At 39.9% G+C, this 16,506-nt stretch overlaps 1 protein-coding gene across 4 annotated transcripts in view; it reads left to right on the top strand.

Moving 5' to 3' along the window:
* The window catches only part of LOC147017206 (CUB and sushi domain-containing protein 3-like), an 879,227-nt gene that overhangs the window by 57,615 nt on the left and 805,106 nt on the right, over positions 1-16,506 (top strand). Inside the window, exon 1 of one of the 4 annotated variants that reach the window (XM_085846659.1) lies at positions 5,543-5,660. The exons of the other annotated variants lie outside the window; for them this stretch is intronic. The gene's annotated coding sequence lies outside the window, so the exon portion shown is untranslated. Of the gene's footprint in view, positions 1-5,542; positions 5,661-16,506 lie in introns of those variants that run through there. 4 annotated transcript variants of the gene reach the window in all.

The raw sequence follows: 16,506 nt of genomic DNA, 5'->3' as shown, positions 1-16,506 counted from the left end.
TGCCCGGTTGGTTTCCGGCACAGGCAACTCGCTATCGCAACTGCAATGCTCTCTTGTTTCGAGAACATCCTGGTTGCCATGTTGAAATTGTTGAAATGAATTGAATTGTTGTTGTTGTTGCTGTTGAATTGCTGCTACTGCTGCTGCTGCTGTTGTGGTTGTTGTTGTGTTGTTGGTGCTGAGTGCCCATTAATTTTTACAGTTGGGGATCAACGTATATTTACACTCTGAGCGATGACGAATAGAGATGTTTTGTTTTCACATCTGAAAACACTGTGGGCTAACACTTAAAGAAACAGGCATGGTACTGAAAATCTCACAGCACTGAATTCATAAAGCGCTCTAGCCTTCCATAACTAACACCGCATGTCCGTTTTACACTGATTATATGGTCGGCATTTACCCTGAATTGAAATGTCTGGGTTTGTGAATAGATAAATGACTGGGATCACGATGTACTTCACTTGTATTAGGGACAGCGTCACAACCAGTGTGGTGTAGCATTTCCCACCCCAGCGCCAAGGAAGAAAACACAATATTCAACCTACTGTTTCACAAATATCCAGATTTTACTTGCGTGCAATGCTTTATACACCTCAACAGTCAACTCTACCAGAAAACTAGACAAGATCAAATAAACAGAGATCATCCTGACATGAAAAGGTTGAGAACGAATGTCGACTGTCTGTGACGTGCAATGCAAATCTGGCGTCACACGATCAAATCCACGTGTTGTGCTGAACCATCTTGGTTAATTCGAGTAATCTTCTCCCTGAGTGAATGAACACAGGAGTAAATGTCTTTTTCTCAATTTATCCAGCGGAATGATTATTCGCAGTCACCGTATCTGTTGAAATTGCTGTGATGCGGTATCCCGGTACTTCTGCTCGTATGGATGCGATGGAAGTCTGTACGCGTAAATGGCCTGATCTTCTGCTACACAAGAGAAAGCATGACACATTCACATCCCACCAATGTTATATATTTTTGGAATTTGCAAAACAAACTGAAATGCTCTGTATCAAAACAACCCCATTTGACTTTCAGATGTTCATTGCAAAGTATTTGCTTCCTTGGGATGAACGTCCTCTCTGGTAGCATTATTGGTGGTCCTTAAAGATGCGGCGAACTATCTCTGGCATCCTTGCCAAATTACAGATTCCTGTCCTAACCTACAGGAGAGCTGCGTAATCGGCCGCACTTCCAGCAATGGTGCAAATCAGAAGCCTCATTCTGCAAAAAGAAATGATGATTTGAAGTGCAGCACTCTGCCGAAAAATTAATTGAACAGTTTTTCACATGATTCTCTAAATATGGGAAGCAATTAGAGTGCCAACAAACACTGTTCAACAACCCGTAAGGAAAGGAAAACCGTCATCATTTTGTCGACACTGTATGTACTTTGATGAAACTCCTCCACGAGCATTCGCCATTGTGGGAAACGAGGCGAGTGGAATGGTTTGATCTCTGTACGCCAAACTTGTGACCTTTTCTAACAAGATAAACATCTCCACAAACATTCTTAGCCTTGACAGCCGACACACTCGCTAAGATAAAACTTATCTTTGTGTTGTGAAAATGAAGGAATGGTAGAAGTAAAATTGTGTACCAGAAAACAGTGTTTGTTGATTGTTTCACGAGCCATATATTTGAGATTTTGTGCATAGTTTGAGGCACATTGGGGTGCATTTTATCAAAAACCCTTTGGAAGATGACTTTTGAGGAGTTAAAGCAAGAAGAGTGGAAATTAGTCCTGTTGAGATGTTGGTTGTAAACAAAAAAGTGCATCTCCAAAGGTTGAGTTAGTCGTGACCTTCAACCCCTTAAGTGAGGCCTTGACTTCATCAATCTCACAAGCTGTGCAGCTAATATCTGTAAGCCATGAAAAAATGGGTGAGGTTTGGGGTGGTTTATCTGCACTTAAGCGTCATGGTGAGAAATTCCCATATGTCAAAGCACCGATTCGTGAACTTTATCTGCCATCCGAAAGTACATTGAAAGGGCAACTTGGCTGGATCTTGAAAGGACATTTTGATTTGGGTTGCAGTTGTTTTGTGCACTTCTTTCCTATCGTTGTGTGATAAGTCGGCATTCAACTGTCCATGAAATTGTACAAGGAAAAAAATTTAGCTCAATTGAGGCCGACGTAGAAATCATTCAAAATGAAACCCTATCATGCACTTAATGTCCTTCAATTCCAGCACAAGAAGGAGGTAGAGAAATTACCAAGAGAAAAGCTTTTGGTGGTGTAAGGGACGTAGATCATTTTGGAAGTGACTTCCTTCACAACTTTGGTTCAGCCAACTATTAATTAAATTTACCAGTATGCAGCACATGTGATGCGATTGGCAATTAGATGTCTGCTGTGAGTGATGTGATATACCGATGAGGTTGAGTGATTGCTATAATACACAATTTTTGTACTTATTCTGTTTGTCCTTAAAAGATTTTGGCCACAGAATCGCCTTCATTGGGTACTCTGCAGAAATTTTGTGCATCTTGATCCATGGCAATGACTATCTGGGGAGATCCATGATAATGCTAAACCATTTTGTCAAAGTCTCATATCATTGTCATGCTTCTGAAACTGGTTGATGCATTTGTCAATGGATATACCAGTCAAGACCTTAAAAAGGTTAGTGTTGTGGCATAATAGTTTGAGCATCCGCTTTGAGCCTGGGAGGTCCTTTGTTTGATTGTGACCCTGGCTACCAAAGGCTTTTAAAATGGTACCTGCTGCTTCTTTACTTGATTTAGCATTTAACAGATAGAGCATGGACAAACCCAATCGGTTGAAATTCATGGGGAGTACAAAAGTGCTCCTTATCCCTGTCCTCCTCCCCCCCCATTGCTCCTTATCCCTGTCCTCCCTCCCCCTCCAATTGCTCCTTATCCCTGTCCTCCCTCCCCCCCCCCCAATTGCTCCTTATCCCTGTCCTCCCTCCTCCCCAATTGCTCCTTATCCCTGTCTACCCCCCTCCCCCTTGAGAGAAAAGCGACTTCATAAAGATTTTCCAATATAAAGATGGCATCATTACGACCCAGAGTGCCTCGGAAGTGATAACTTCCCCAAGCTCAGCGGCCTGTTTTTGAAGTCAGCTCAGGTATTGTCTTCTGTACTTGTATGCATGTGTGTGCATAATTGTGTTGTGGCTTCTCGAGGAACCAAAAGCTGAGGCTGCACAATCGATTATATATATATATATATATATATATATATATATATATATATATATATATATATATATATATATATATATATATATGTGTATATATATATATATATATATATATATATATATATATATATATATATATATATATATATATATATATATATATATATATATATATATATATATATATATATATATATATATATATATATATATATATATATATATATATATATATATATATATATATATATATATATATATATATATATATATATATATATATATATATATATATATATATATATATATATATATATATATATATATATATATATATATATATATATATATATATATATATATATATATATATATATATATATATATATATATATATATATATATATATATATATGTATATATATATGTATATATATATATATATATATATATATGTATATATATATATATATATATATATATATATATATATATATATATATATATATATATATATATATGTATATGTATATATATATGTATATATATATATATATATATATATATATGTATATATATATATATATATATATATATATATATATATATATATATATATATATACAGCAGATGTTTGGTACTGCAGAACTTCAACATGGATACAAACAAACACGACATAATAGTGACCGAAGCTTTTAGTGCTGCACTCTTCAGGGTAAAAATCGCAGCAAGTGAAGGAAGTGAAGGCGCATGCTTGTGTACGCAGGTCTCAATAAGGTCGACACTGATTGGTTCAACAGTAATGACATCATGGTTTATCCAAACGCTCATTGGTCGGCTCATCATCTTCACCTCGAGCTCCCATTGGCTTAAGCAGAGTTCGTCTATGATTGACCCCTTATGAGGTAAATGGACCTTAGGGGAAACCCATCCCCCCTCTCTCCAGGATGTGGATGCAAACGTCAATCAATGATGAACTCTGCGACAGCCAATGGGAGCTCGAGGTGAAGTTGATGAGCCGACCAATGGGTGTTCGGATTAACCGTGACATCATTATTGTTGAACCAATCAGTGTCTACCTTATTGAGACCTGCGTATAAAGCACCCGCCTTCACTTCCTCCTTCACTTGCTGTGATTTTTACCCTGGTGAGTGCAGCACGAAAAGCTTCGGTCACTATTATGTCGTGTTTGTTTGTATCTATATATACTAGCAGGGATACCCGTGCTCCGCACAGGAATCCCGTGGATGACGGCGGGTCTGAAGGAGTATATGTCACAGTTAATTGTAAAATTGTAGAGGCTGCCACCATTATTATTTTTTTTCATCACGACTGCAATATTATATTTTCCCCGCCATGTTTTATATGCAGAAGACTCGAGTTCAAAAATGTTAAGATTTATTGCCGCATCAGATAAAAAAACCATAATGCCTCAACAATGTGAGGCTGGTTTCATGTCATCATTTACGACTTAATTAATTCTCATTCTCTCACAAATTCCATTGGTCCCATGTCAATCGGCTGAACTTGAAAAATTAACATTTCGCAATCAGGTGATGACGTCATAATTCAGAAACCGGGAAGTCGGAAGTCATTGTCTTCAATTGACTGTAGCATTATTTTTTCATTCTATTGCAAATGGCGTTGGCCCCATGTCAATCGGCTGAACTTGAAAAATTAACGTTACGAAATCAGGTGATGACGTCATAATTCGGAAACCGCAAGTCGGAAGTACAATTCGTTTACATCCGGACACTCCCGGGTACATGTTCTGTCAGCATGTGAAGTTTGGTGAGGATCAGTCCAGTACCTTTCGCGTGCATAGGTCACAGACAAACACACACGCAGACACACAGACAGACACACTTTCATATATATATATATATATATATATATATATATATATATATATATATATATATATATATATATACAGTCATGTGCCACTGAACGACGGGGTTACGTTCTGAGAAACGCGTCGTTAAGCGACGTCGTCGTTGTGCGAACATCATTTTTTTTTTTCATTTTCGAACATCGTACTTACACAAACCTAGACACCTAAGCTATATGGTTTAGCCTATTGCTCCTCGGATACAAACCTGTACAGCATGTTACTGTACTGAATACTGTCGGAAATTGGAACACTCATCCAAGAGAGACTGAAGACACGTTAGTTTTACCTTTGTGCTGTTCATGACGGCCATCAGTGTTGTTAGCAGCAGCTTACAATCTCCTCTCGCATCGATTATAGAAAGGTGAATAAATAGCGTTTGGATTTTATAAATACGTAATCATTGCATCGATGTTATTTATAAATGAAGAAACGAGCTCCTGTCAATTGTTATATGTATTTTCGTAACAGTGCGATTGTTTTCACAACATGAAAAGCTTCACCAAACAGAAATTTGTGTTTTAATTTCGACTGTAACAACGATTTATTCGCAGAATTCTTCAATTTCAAGGGAATTTACTTGCTGGAAGGTAAACGTGCAAACATTGGTTCAGTTTGAAAGCCGATTTCCTTGAATCTCGATTTAGCATGATCCTGTTTTTTTCGTGATGACATTTTATGGACCTCAACGATTGCATTATAACAGGGTCACACTGTCGTTTATTATAATTATGAAGTATTATGTACTGTAGAGTGTACATAATTGTCTGTGCTATTTTTATACGACTGGCAGCGATACGTCGGCTCCATCACTCGGCGATAGGAATTTTTCAGCAACATTTTTTTTTCATTTTTTTTTTTTTCAGAGCTGGCGGATCCATCTAATCGTATATGTGATCCGTCGTTGCCCGGAACGTCGTTAAGCGGCGTGTGTGTGTGTGTGTGTGTGTGTGTGTGTGTGTGTGTGTGTGTGTGTGTGTGTGTGTGTGTGTGTGTGTGTGTGTGTGTGTGTGTGTGTGTGTGTGTGTGTGTGTGTGTGTGTGTGTGTGTGTGTGTATATATATATATCTTATTGTTGCCTTCCCCCTTCTCTTATGCTACCTTCCCTCTAATCTTGCACTGCGTTCCCCCTTCCATTATGCTGCTTTCGCCATCCCATCATGGTGCCTCCACCCCCCACACTGCCCCCCACCCCATGCTGTACCCACCCAATGTTGCCTCCCACCTGCTGCCTTTCCTCCCCCCCCAGGTGCCGCCTTTTCTTCCCTCACCTGGCACCGCCTTCCCTTCCCTTCCCTGGCACCACCTTCCTTTCCCTTCCCTGGCACCGCCTTCCCTGGCACCGCCTTCCCTTCCCTTTCCTGGCTCTGCCTTCCTTTCCCTTTCCTGGTGCCGCCTTCCCTTCCCTTCCCTGGCACCGCCTTCCCTTACCTGGCGCCGCCTTCCCTTCCCGCCCCTCGTTCTATCTTCCTCCAAAACACCCTCCTCCAACATTCAACTCTGGAGGTCAAGGGGAGGAAGGGGTGTCAAAGAATGTATGAATTGGACAAATGAAAGCTTCGTCTCCCCCCCCCCCCCACACCACTTTTTTATTTCGCTGTCGGAACTGCTGTTTGGATCAATTCAGTTTTTGTAATGCAATCAATTCCCAGATTACGCCATGATAGCCGAAAGGTACACATGCTCACGCTAAGGTGTCTCGCCTGGGTTTGAATGCCGACCCAGCTATAAACTGTCATCCCGGTGTTTCACAGGCAGGTAAGGGTGATACATGAATTTGTGTGCCATCTCTTGGATATGTTAAACTGGGCATCACATCTGCCAGAATCCCCCCTCTCCCATACCCCTCGCTCTCCCTCCCTCCCACCCTTATCTCCCTCTCTCCCACCCCAATCTCCCTCTCTCTGACCTCCCTCCCTCCATAACACACACACACACACACACACACACACACACACACACACACACACACACACACACACACACACACACACACACACACACACACACACGATTGTTGCGGGCTGTGATTCGAGGTTCGCCATGAGGGGAAGCACTCAAGTTCCTCTCAAACGCTTAGTCTTGAGGCCACCAGCTGCAGTTATCTCCGCATTCTGGTGGGTTGCCAATCAACCATGAATGCCGATTGGTACCCACAATTCAGGTAGGGTTCTCACTTCTTTATATGTGACTTTTCCAGTGGATTGGCATAATCAAGGGGAGCTCGCACCTTCAATAAGCACTTGCCTTATTTTATTTAATCGGGTACAGCTTGGTGGAGCTCCCAAGTATGTACCGGATAACGTGTGGAGCCAATTGGTGGGGTAAAACTTCCCGGCTAACAAACATGTGGACTTTGCTTTACCAGTGGAGGAAAGGACACTACAGGCTGGTTGGATTGTATTGTCATAGGGTTTATTTTAAATATAGTGGAGGAAAAGCATGTGGTACAGTGAAGATAAGGGGTTTATTCACAAAGGTATTTCCACAGTTTGGATATTCAATATTGGTGTGGAGCGGCAAAATATATACAGTGACACATTCAAGCAAAGAGACAAAGAGCAGAACTACACCGATTCTATCTAGCTTAGACACTCTTACTTATTCTAACAATACAGGTGCCATCAGGATCATTCCTTAGAAGGGTAGAATAGCAAGAAAGATAGAGCAGTGTGAGGTGGTTGCGACTTCTTTAGTTCACCGAGTGTGGCTGACGAGTCCACGCTGCCCATTCGCTGAGGGTGGGGTAAAAAGGAGTAATACTGGTTATCTAATGTGTATATTGTGAAGAGGTGTGGGTGTGGCTGAGGTGCAAGGAGGGAATTGGAAAGAGTTGCATATCAGTAAGGTCTCTGAAAAGGGTGGTTCTTTGTGACTTGCCCTTGCTGAGTTCCTTGTGTGTCCAAAGCAGACGATTCAAAGATAGAGAAAGAACATGTGAGGAGACCAATTAACTTGTTGTTTGAGGTGATAGATTAACTTAATGTGTGAGGTGTTAATTGGCGTGGCCTTAATGAATGCACCCCACATGGTGCCAGAATTGCTCGTTTGCCAAGCACTCTGTTCCACAAGCTCCGTCCCACTGCTCCAGCTCCATTCCACAAGCTCTGACCCACTTTTTGTAATGTACCGCCAACCAAGCCAAATATCCTCTTCCTCTCATCTGGAACGTACTGCTTAAACAGCTGCTTGGTGTAGGTGGGGCTTTGGTATGGATCAGGAGAGTTGCTAATTGTGGTGACCGGGATTTGTGGCATGCCCATTGGTGCACACCCAATTCCTTCAGTGTCAGCACCGTCCACGTGAGTTCATAGTTGTGAGAATGCTGGCTTCACCTCCTGGATTCCCCATGCAGTGGAGCTCTGCACTTAACATGGAGCTGGAGTTTTTGGCTGCGCTTTCCAAGTGCAAACTTGTGCTAGAAGCCTAATTGGCATTACACGAAAGCGGAGCATCAGGGCTATCCATAGGGTGCTAATGGGTGATTAGTGCACATTTTTGCTTCGTGCTATTGAAGTCGAAATGTCCAGATCTGCAGTGCCTTCTGCTGGCACATTATGCCATTGTTCTTGCTGCTCCGAAGGCGGCAGCAGGCATCTGCTGTGATTGTGTGGTGATTGTGGTCAAGGCAGTGGTAGAGGCAGCGTGGTGGATAGCTGTGATTGAGGTGGTGTGGTGGTTCATACTTTGGTTGAGGTGTCGTGGTTGTTGAGCAATGGCGAATGTGTACCGTAAGCTTGTATAATGTTCTATTAAGGTTGAGTGATATAATCAATGTGTCTTAATGATTTATCAGTGTAGTGTGGTCATTGTCGTATTTGTAGGAAGAGTGTGGTGAAGGTTAAAGTGATGTGGCAGTTTGATTCTGGCGCATGATCCAAACTAGGTTTTGGCACGCGTTTACAAATTCTTAACATGTTCTTCGCTCTCAGAAAGTAAGTGAAACAGCTCAAACACCATGACTTATAACAAAGAAGGATGGGAAGGTATTTGCAGCACATTGCAATTGCACAGTAGTTCAACGTCGCTGATGGAATAGGACCTTATTTTCGCTTGATGAATTAATTCTTGCCTCCGGGCTGTTCACCTCCACGATGGCAACAGCTGACGTACCGGATGTGGAATGATGATCCGACGATGAAACTGTCCATAAACAATTTGGAAAAATTATTGAAGTGCTGCACTTTATTTATCAAACAATTTGCATGATTGATCAGTGCAAGTCGCAACAAAATTAACTAGGTGAAATTTTATCTTGCAAAATGGATTGACTTCTTTTCTATTTGATGTGCTTTATGACCAAAGACTTACTATGTTTACTAAATCAGAAGTCATTACAAGCATGTCAACATTTCATGAAACATTAGTTTAACACTGTCCAGCAATATAGAACTGCGCATCAATTTAATCATAGGAATGAACTGTGTATAATATTAATTATAATTATTCATAATCAATTAGATAAATACAGTAAAACCTGTGACTGTCACTCATGGGGGCCACATAAGTAAGTTCTTTATAAAAATAATTTGCCATGTACAATGGTTAATACACTTAAAAAAGATAAATCAGCCCCCATGACCCCACCCCCTCTGGCCCGGACCCTAGGGGTCATATCAAAAATCCGAAAGTATTGTGCACTTCCCCATACATATATCTACTATGTCCCAAAGTTTCAAGTTCCTATCTCAAACAGTGTAGGAGGAGCTATTTTGACCCCCTATCCACTAAGCACCCCCAACCCCCCAAACACCCTCTGATCATCATGTGTTAAAAAAAATATGTTGTTAAATGTATAACTCATGAATATGTTTGACTTAAAAAGCTATAAGACAATTTAAAAAATAGAAAAATCGACCCCCATGACCCAAACCCCTCTGGCCCGGGTCATATCAAAAATCCGACAGTGTTGTGCACTTCCCCATACATATATCTGCTATGTCCCAATGTTTCAAGTTCCTATTTAAAACGGTGCAGGAGGAGTTACAGGGTATGACGGACGGACGGACAGACAGACGGACGGCGGAGACAATCACAATATTCCCGCTTTTCATTGAAAGCGCGGGAATAAAAAGTTTTACCAAATTTATGGATCGCAGAAGGCCACAGAGCATTTTCAGTGACATGCAGTGTACAGCACATTTGTATTTAAATTAAAACATTGTAATTGCAGCACAGCATCAGAGAGAAGCAATTTGTTGAGCTTGCATTTCCGCACAGCCGTTGTTTTGCCTGCAAGGGTTTAAAAGGTGGCAAGCTCCAAAATGCATGCGATCTGTTTGCAATTGGGAGGGGAAAAACTGCAATTTCACCACCGATTTCACGAAACACAGTTTGTGTAAACAAACTAGTGCTGAGACGATTTATAAAATATGACTATAACCGATTACTCATTTAAAAAATAAAAACACTCTTAAAAAAAAAATAAAAATATCGGCTGATACCGATAACGATACCGATTATACAGTGGTAAATAATGACATCCGAGTATATTGTGCACGCATGAAGTGAATACTGTGATGGATTGATGTTGAGTTGCTGTGAATCGACACATTTTAAATCCCTTCTGTAATCGATTGGAGTATCGAATGACGCAGCATCTCTGCATATTTAAACAAATGACGAGCTGTCGTGTGCTCGTTTGATATGCTATTGACGGGTACAAAATGAAACGTTCCATACTTGTCTGGTCATGTGAAAAACAAGTTTTATACAAAATACAGCACAGAGTACCCGCGTTACAAAGGGATTCCGTTCTGAACAATCGTTCAACCCAAAACAGTAACGAGATTGATTGGCTGTTGACTCAATGTTATAAATGGTGGTATCAGCACAGCAGTGGGGGCAACTTAACCGGTGATTTTACAAGCTCAGTGGGAGACCAATCATTACCTTGTTGCCTGTGCTCGCATCATTCAAAATCAGGAAAAATGCCACATTTAAGAGTTTAAATATTTAAAGTCCACAAAGCCCAGATTCGTTTTTGAGAAACCTGAGTTTCTCTGCCTTGTCAGATGAAAGGCAACATGTGAGTTTGTTATCGTATGCTGCAGGAGCACTGAACAATCCAGAATACTCAAGCAGCCCAGAATACTGTCGGTCCGCCTTTGAAATGTTAAAGAATAAATTTAACTGACGCTTTGATGCACTCGAGTACACCTGGAACGTATGATTTCAACATGTAGTTGGCCAGGAAGTACCATATTTTCCGGTGTATAAACCATACTTTTTTATCGGAACAAAAGGTAAAAGTTGGGGGTGTGGTTAATACACGGGTACAGAAAAAAAACTCGTTCTTAAAATGATCAATGTTGAATTTCAATTCTGTTCCAAATGAACACTTTTTTGTGAGCAGTCAGAACTTGCTGTTAAGCTCAATTCCACCATTTAAATTTTGAAAATCGGTTCCGCTTAAGAATTTATACAGAATTTTATTAACCGTATGAGAAAATTAAATAAATCCACGTTCAGAAACGGCTGGAGACACCTGGAGTTTAGGTGTGGCGTATAAGAACCTCGTGGCTCTGAAAACTCCATTAAACATAAAACAATAAGAGAAAGAAGAAGAAGAAGAAGAACAACAACAACAAATGATCTCAAATCAAAGGAAGACTTATTCCCAATAGCTGGAGTCTAATAATGGCACACCCACCTCAAATAAGCTTGCGCGCAATGTGATGATCAACACTACTGGTCACAAGAAGGACTGATTTACCATCATGCTCACCTGTACCGCAGACTGTGGCAAGCTTCCCGCGTATGTCATGTTGAAGAGGAAGAAAATGCCCAAAGACAAGTTTTCAGCTGGTGTCATTGTTCATGCGCAGCAGAAGGGGTGGATAGATGAGGGACTGGTCCAGGACAGGGTGTGTATAATCTGGAGCAATAGGCTGTATGGCAGTCTCTCCCATCGATGGAGAATGCTCGGCCTGGATGCATTCAGTCATCACAAGACCGACGGCACCAAAGCACTGCTCTGTCGGACCAATACCGATCTCGTTATCATCCCAAGTGGGATTACATTGCTCCTGAAGCCCCTTTCTGTGTCCATCGAGAAGGTGTTCAAGGACAGGCTACGTCGCTGCTGGTCCGACTGGATCGTGAGTGGGGAGAAGACCTACACCAAGAATGGGAGCATGAGAAAGGTCGACCTTCCAATAATCTGTGGCTGGATTGTCAAGGTTTGGGAGGAGATACCATCAGACATCATTAAACAAGCATTTCTGAAATGCTGCATCTCCAACAACATGGACAGCACAGAGGACAACATAAGTTGGGAGAAGGAGGCTGCAAATAATGGTAACAGCAACATGGATGGCGATGGGGACTTGCTCTACTCTGATTCGGACAAGGAGTTCCATGTCGTTTTTGAGGAAAGCATTGATGAGGATTTCCTCTCGTTTAGCTGAAAAGCTTCATCAAACCCAAACGGCCCTTTTCAGGGCCACAAATCCACAAGAAATATGTATGATAGCGGTATGAATCCCCTTTCTTCCTTTTTCTAGTCACAAGAAAAATCCACTTTATAATATTTAAAAATAAGAAAGAAAAAAAAAAACTTATTGATACCCTCTCGTCTCTTTTCAACTTCTTGAAAATAAGAATAAGACTGTTAGACAAAATTAAGCGGACATGGGAGTAAGACGTAATCTTAGACACTCTAAGCTTGGTGGACAGGTTGGGTGTGCGACAAAGATGCATGTTGATACCTCCGTCACTTTGTTCCAGCCAAAGTTAATGTACAAACATATTTAGATCTAGATTAGAAAATAAAATGATCAATATATTCATTTCTTTTGAGGGTGAAAAACAAGGGTGCAGTTTATACACCTCAAAATATGGTAGGAACAGTAAGTTTTAACTTTCAATCTCATCAGCGTACGAGCAATTACGTTTTCCTTATTCTCGTGCCTGTTTCCAAAGCAATTATTTATTTTATATGAATTGGGTGTGCTTTTGAAAGGTTATATTTTTACTCTTTTATGAGTTTCAAAGCAAAATAAATTTGATAACACTTGGTTTCTGAACCGTTTGCCACATTAACATGTTTTCCAAATTGACAAGCCAACTTTTTCTACCTGCCACACAATGATTGTCAGCTGTTAATAAAGAATGTTTATGCATGAGTACATCTCCTTGAAATGTCTATAATGCAATGTTGTTTTTGTAAAATTTGTTGATTTTAAATTCACCCTAATCAAGAGTGAAAGCTACTCAAGGTTTTTGTGGTGTACACAGTACAACTGTAACCGGTGATCGACACTCCAATCTGCTGATGCCAATTACCAAAAAATTGCTGATATCGGCTTGTGCAGATGACCGATACCGATATCGGCCCAGCTCGAACATAAAGTACACATACACCTTCGTCACCAATATTAACCAAGGTGTTAGTTTTGCCACATTGCAATGTTGAATTAATTTCTTCTCTACGACTTCTCATTTAGCAGATGCAGAGATTAACTTTCAACTTGTGACATTGCACATTGCCTTTTGCAAGTCACACGAAAAATGTCTTCGGGATGTGAAATGATATTTTGATAAATGGAACCATGCTTTTCTCGGCGAAGGATCTTGGCAGGTTGTATGAAGCTGATGCAGGATCATATTCTGTGCATGAGATGAAGCAACCTCTAGATTGTGTGGCTTGTGATATCAATCTATATATTACTAAAACTCTCATCTTGTATATATGTATGTATGTTCCCAAAATACAGCCAAAACGGTACACGATGGCACAAAAATTTTAGGGCCACCTTACTCATAATTCTCCTGCAGTGTGCAATATCAAGTTTCGTTAAAATCGGGCAATGAAAAAATTGCTAAAAAATCAATTCCTAATTCAGTCAAGTACTCTTCAGGATTATTTGATCAATGCAAACAACCTCAGCGGTATAGTTCGCTGTCTCTTTTTTTTTCTTGAAATGATTTATTTAATAATCTCAAACATTTAGTATAGACAAAGAACGATTTATTTTTAAGCATAAAATATACATTGCCATTTTGATGTGATACTTCCATGTTTATCTATGTATTACTTAAACTCTCATGTTGTATATATGTATGTATTTATGTTCCCAAAATGGAACACGATAGCGCAAAAATTTAGGGCCAACTTACTTAGCATTCGCCTGCGGTGTGCAGTATCAAGTTTCGTTCAAATCGGGCAACGAAAAAATTATTTAAAAATCAATTCCCGATTCAGTCAAGTACTCTTCGGGATTATTTGATCAATGCAAACAACCTCAGCAGTATAGGTCGCTGGAGCTATCTTTTTAATTTTTTCTTGAAATTATTTATTTTAAAATCTCAAACATTTAGTATAGACAAAAAACAATTTATATTTAAGCATAAAATAAACCGCCATTTTGATTTTTGAAGATAACACACAATAATTTCTTTGACTTTCTTTTCTCCGTTTTTTTTTTCACATTGACACACAATATCAAGTGTCGTTCAAATTAGGCAATGAAAAAAATATGAAAAAATCAATTCCCGATTCAGTCAAGTTCTCTTCGGGATTATTTGATCAATGCAAACAACCTCAGCAGTATAGTTCGCTGGAGCTATCTTTTTTATTTATTTATTTTTCAAAATGATTTTTTTCATCAACTGCTGTCACAACGGGAACCCAATGGGTTCACGGTTCATCTAGTTAAATGTAGAATTGTGTTTAGATGATTACACATCATAATTGGTTCCTGGGCACCAGCAGTGACCACTATTTTCATTGTGTCTGTCTGTGTGTCTGTCTGTTTGTGACTCTCTCCAGAGCATAGCTCCATGACGTTTGATGCGATCTTGATGAAACTTGGACACAAGCTAGATATCATGGTCTGGTTGTGTCTTTTTGTATGAGGGGCGTCCCACGCCCCTTGTGGGCGGAGCCACGCCCACGTAAACTTTTTATTTATTTTTTTTCTCCATTTTTTTTCTCGCAATTTCCTTTCCTTGAAGCTGTGCATAATGTCCATAAGTACAACATATTAAAAAATCTGATTTGATTTGGTCAATTTTGACGGAAGAGATAGGTTTTTACGGTAGGGCTTCCTCAATAATGCCTGTGAACCATCGTCGCCTCCCGGATTGTTTCTTCAACTTTCTTTTCTCTGTTTTTTCTTCACATTGACGCACAATATCAAGTTCCGTTCAAATCGGGCAATGAAAAAAAATTTATTAAAAAATCAATTCCCAATTCAGTCACTTGACTGATTTGTGAATTGATTTTTTTAATAATTTTTTTCATTATATGCGTTATAGACATTTCATTATAGTACTCTTCGGGATTATTTGATCAATGCATACAACCTCAGCGGTTTAGTTTGCTGGAGCTATCTCTTTTTCTTTTTCTTGAAATGATTTTTTTTCATCAACCACTGTCACAAAGGGAAACCAACGGGTTCACGGGTCATCTAGTGCATTTTAAAATCGGTGCTTTGTATTACAAAGGGATTAATGCAATAACAGATTTTTAACCTCACACAAATTGAGCCACAGTTGTGTTCGATATATTGTATTGCACAGATAGATAATCTTCGACACTTTGAAACAAATGCAGTTGAAGGAATGTGGATGGTTTTGTTTTGTTTCTTCCTGGATAGCATTTTAGTGTGCATTGGAGCAACCTAAGGGCAAGAAGGGTCAACCATAGAGTCTGTCGATGACGTGTACATGTTATGATGTGTCGTAGAACAAAACAAGCAGCGCAGGCTGCTTTCTGCAGATTTCCATCTTTCTGTAGGTCATTAGTGAGTCAGACGGGTTTTTTTTTTAATTGAAGGTGCAATGTCAACATGGCAATTCTATTGGGATCAACTTGTTCTCGAAGCTTGCAATCAAAATCCTTCTTACTGCTGCATTAATTTTGATTCAAACCAACAACTTTAGGGATATCCAGTCCATTGTCCTTTTCCATGAGATCACGAGCACGTCTATTTCCTAAATTCCACAATTCCAATGGAGCACTTACCATGACAAAAGTGTTAAGAGTGAGAATTTTGCTTTCATTTCTCTATAATGTTGCCCTGGCTTCTTTGAAGATGTCATTGTATCCTAATGTTTATGTTCTGCATGAGCTGGATGGTCTTTTTCGTTTCTATGCAGCACTAGGCTCTGGGTTAGCATAAATGGCTGAGAGCACAGCTGTGCCACTGATGTAATGCCCTCTGCTGGTTAATGCAGCAATTTCTAATTTCGCCATGGTACCGGCTAAAGCTCAGATACTCTTTAAGAAAGACACTGTGGGATCTTTAACATCCATCAAATAATACCGGCAGATTGGAATCCCATTCAACGTCTATCCGAGGTACGGCACACATTGATGAAAAACACTAGGATGACAGATTATAACTAGGTTGGGATTCAAACCCAGGGTAGACAGCTTAGAGGTGAGTGTGCATATGTCTTGGCTGTCAGTTCAGCTGAGTGGTGATTACA

This window comes from Eptatretus burgeri, chromosome 11, assembly GCF_056783735.1.
Source record: "Eptatretus burgeri isolate ZD-2024b chromosome 11, Ebu_testis_v1, whole genome shotgun sequence".
Taxonomy (NCBI): Eukaryota; Metazoa; Chordata; class Myxini; order Myxiniformes; family Myxinidae; genus Eptatretus; species Eptatretus burgeri.
Note: the sequence above shows the minus strand (reverse complement) of the source record. Positions and strands in the feature narration are given on the sequence as shown.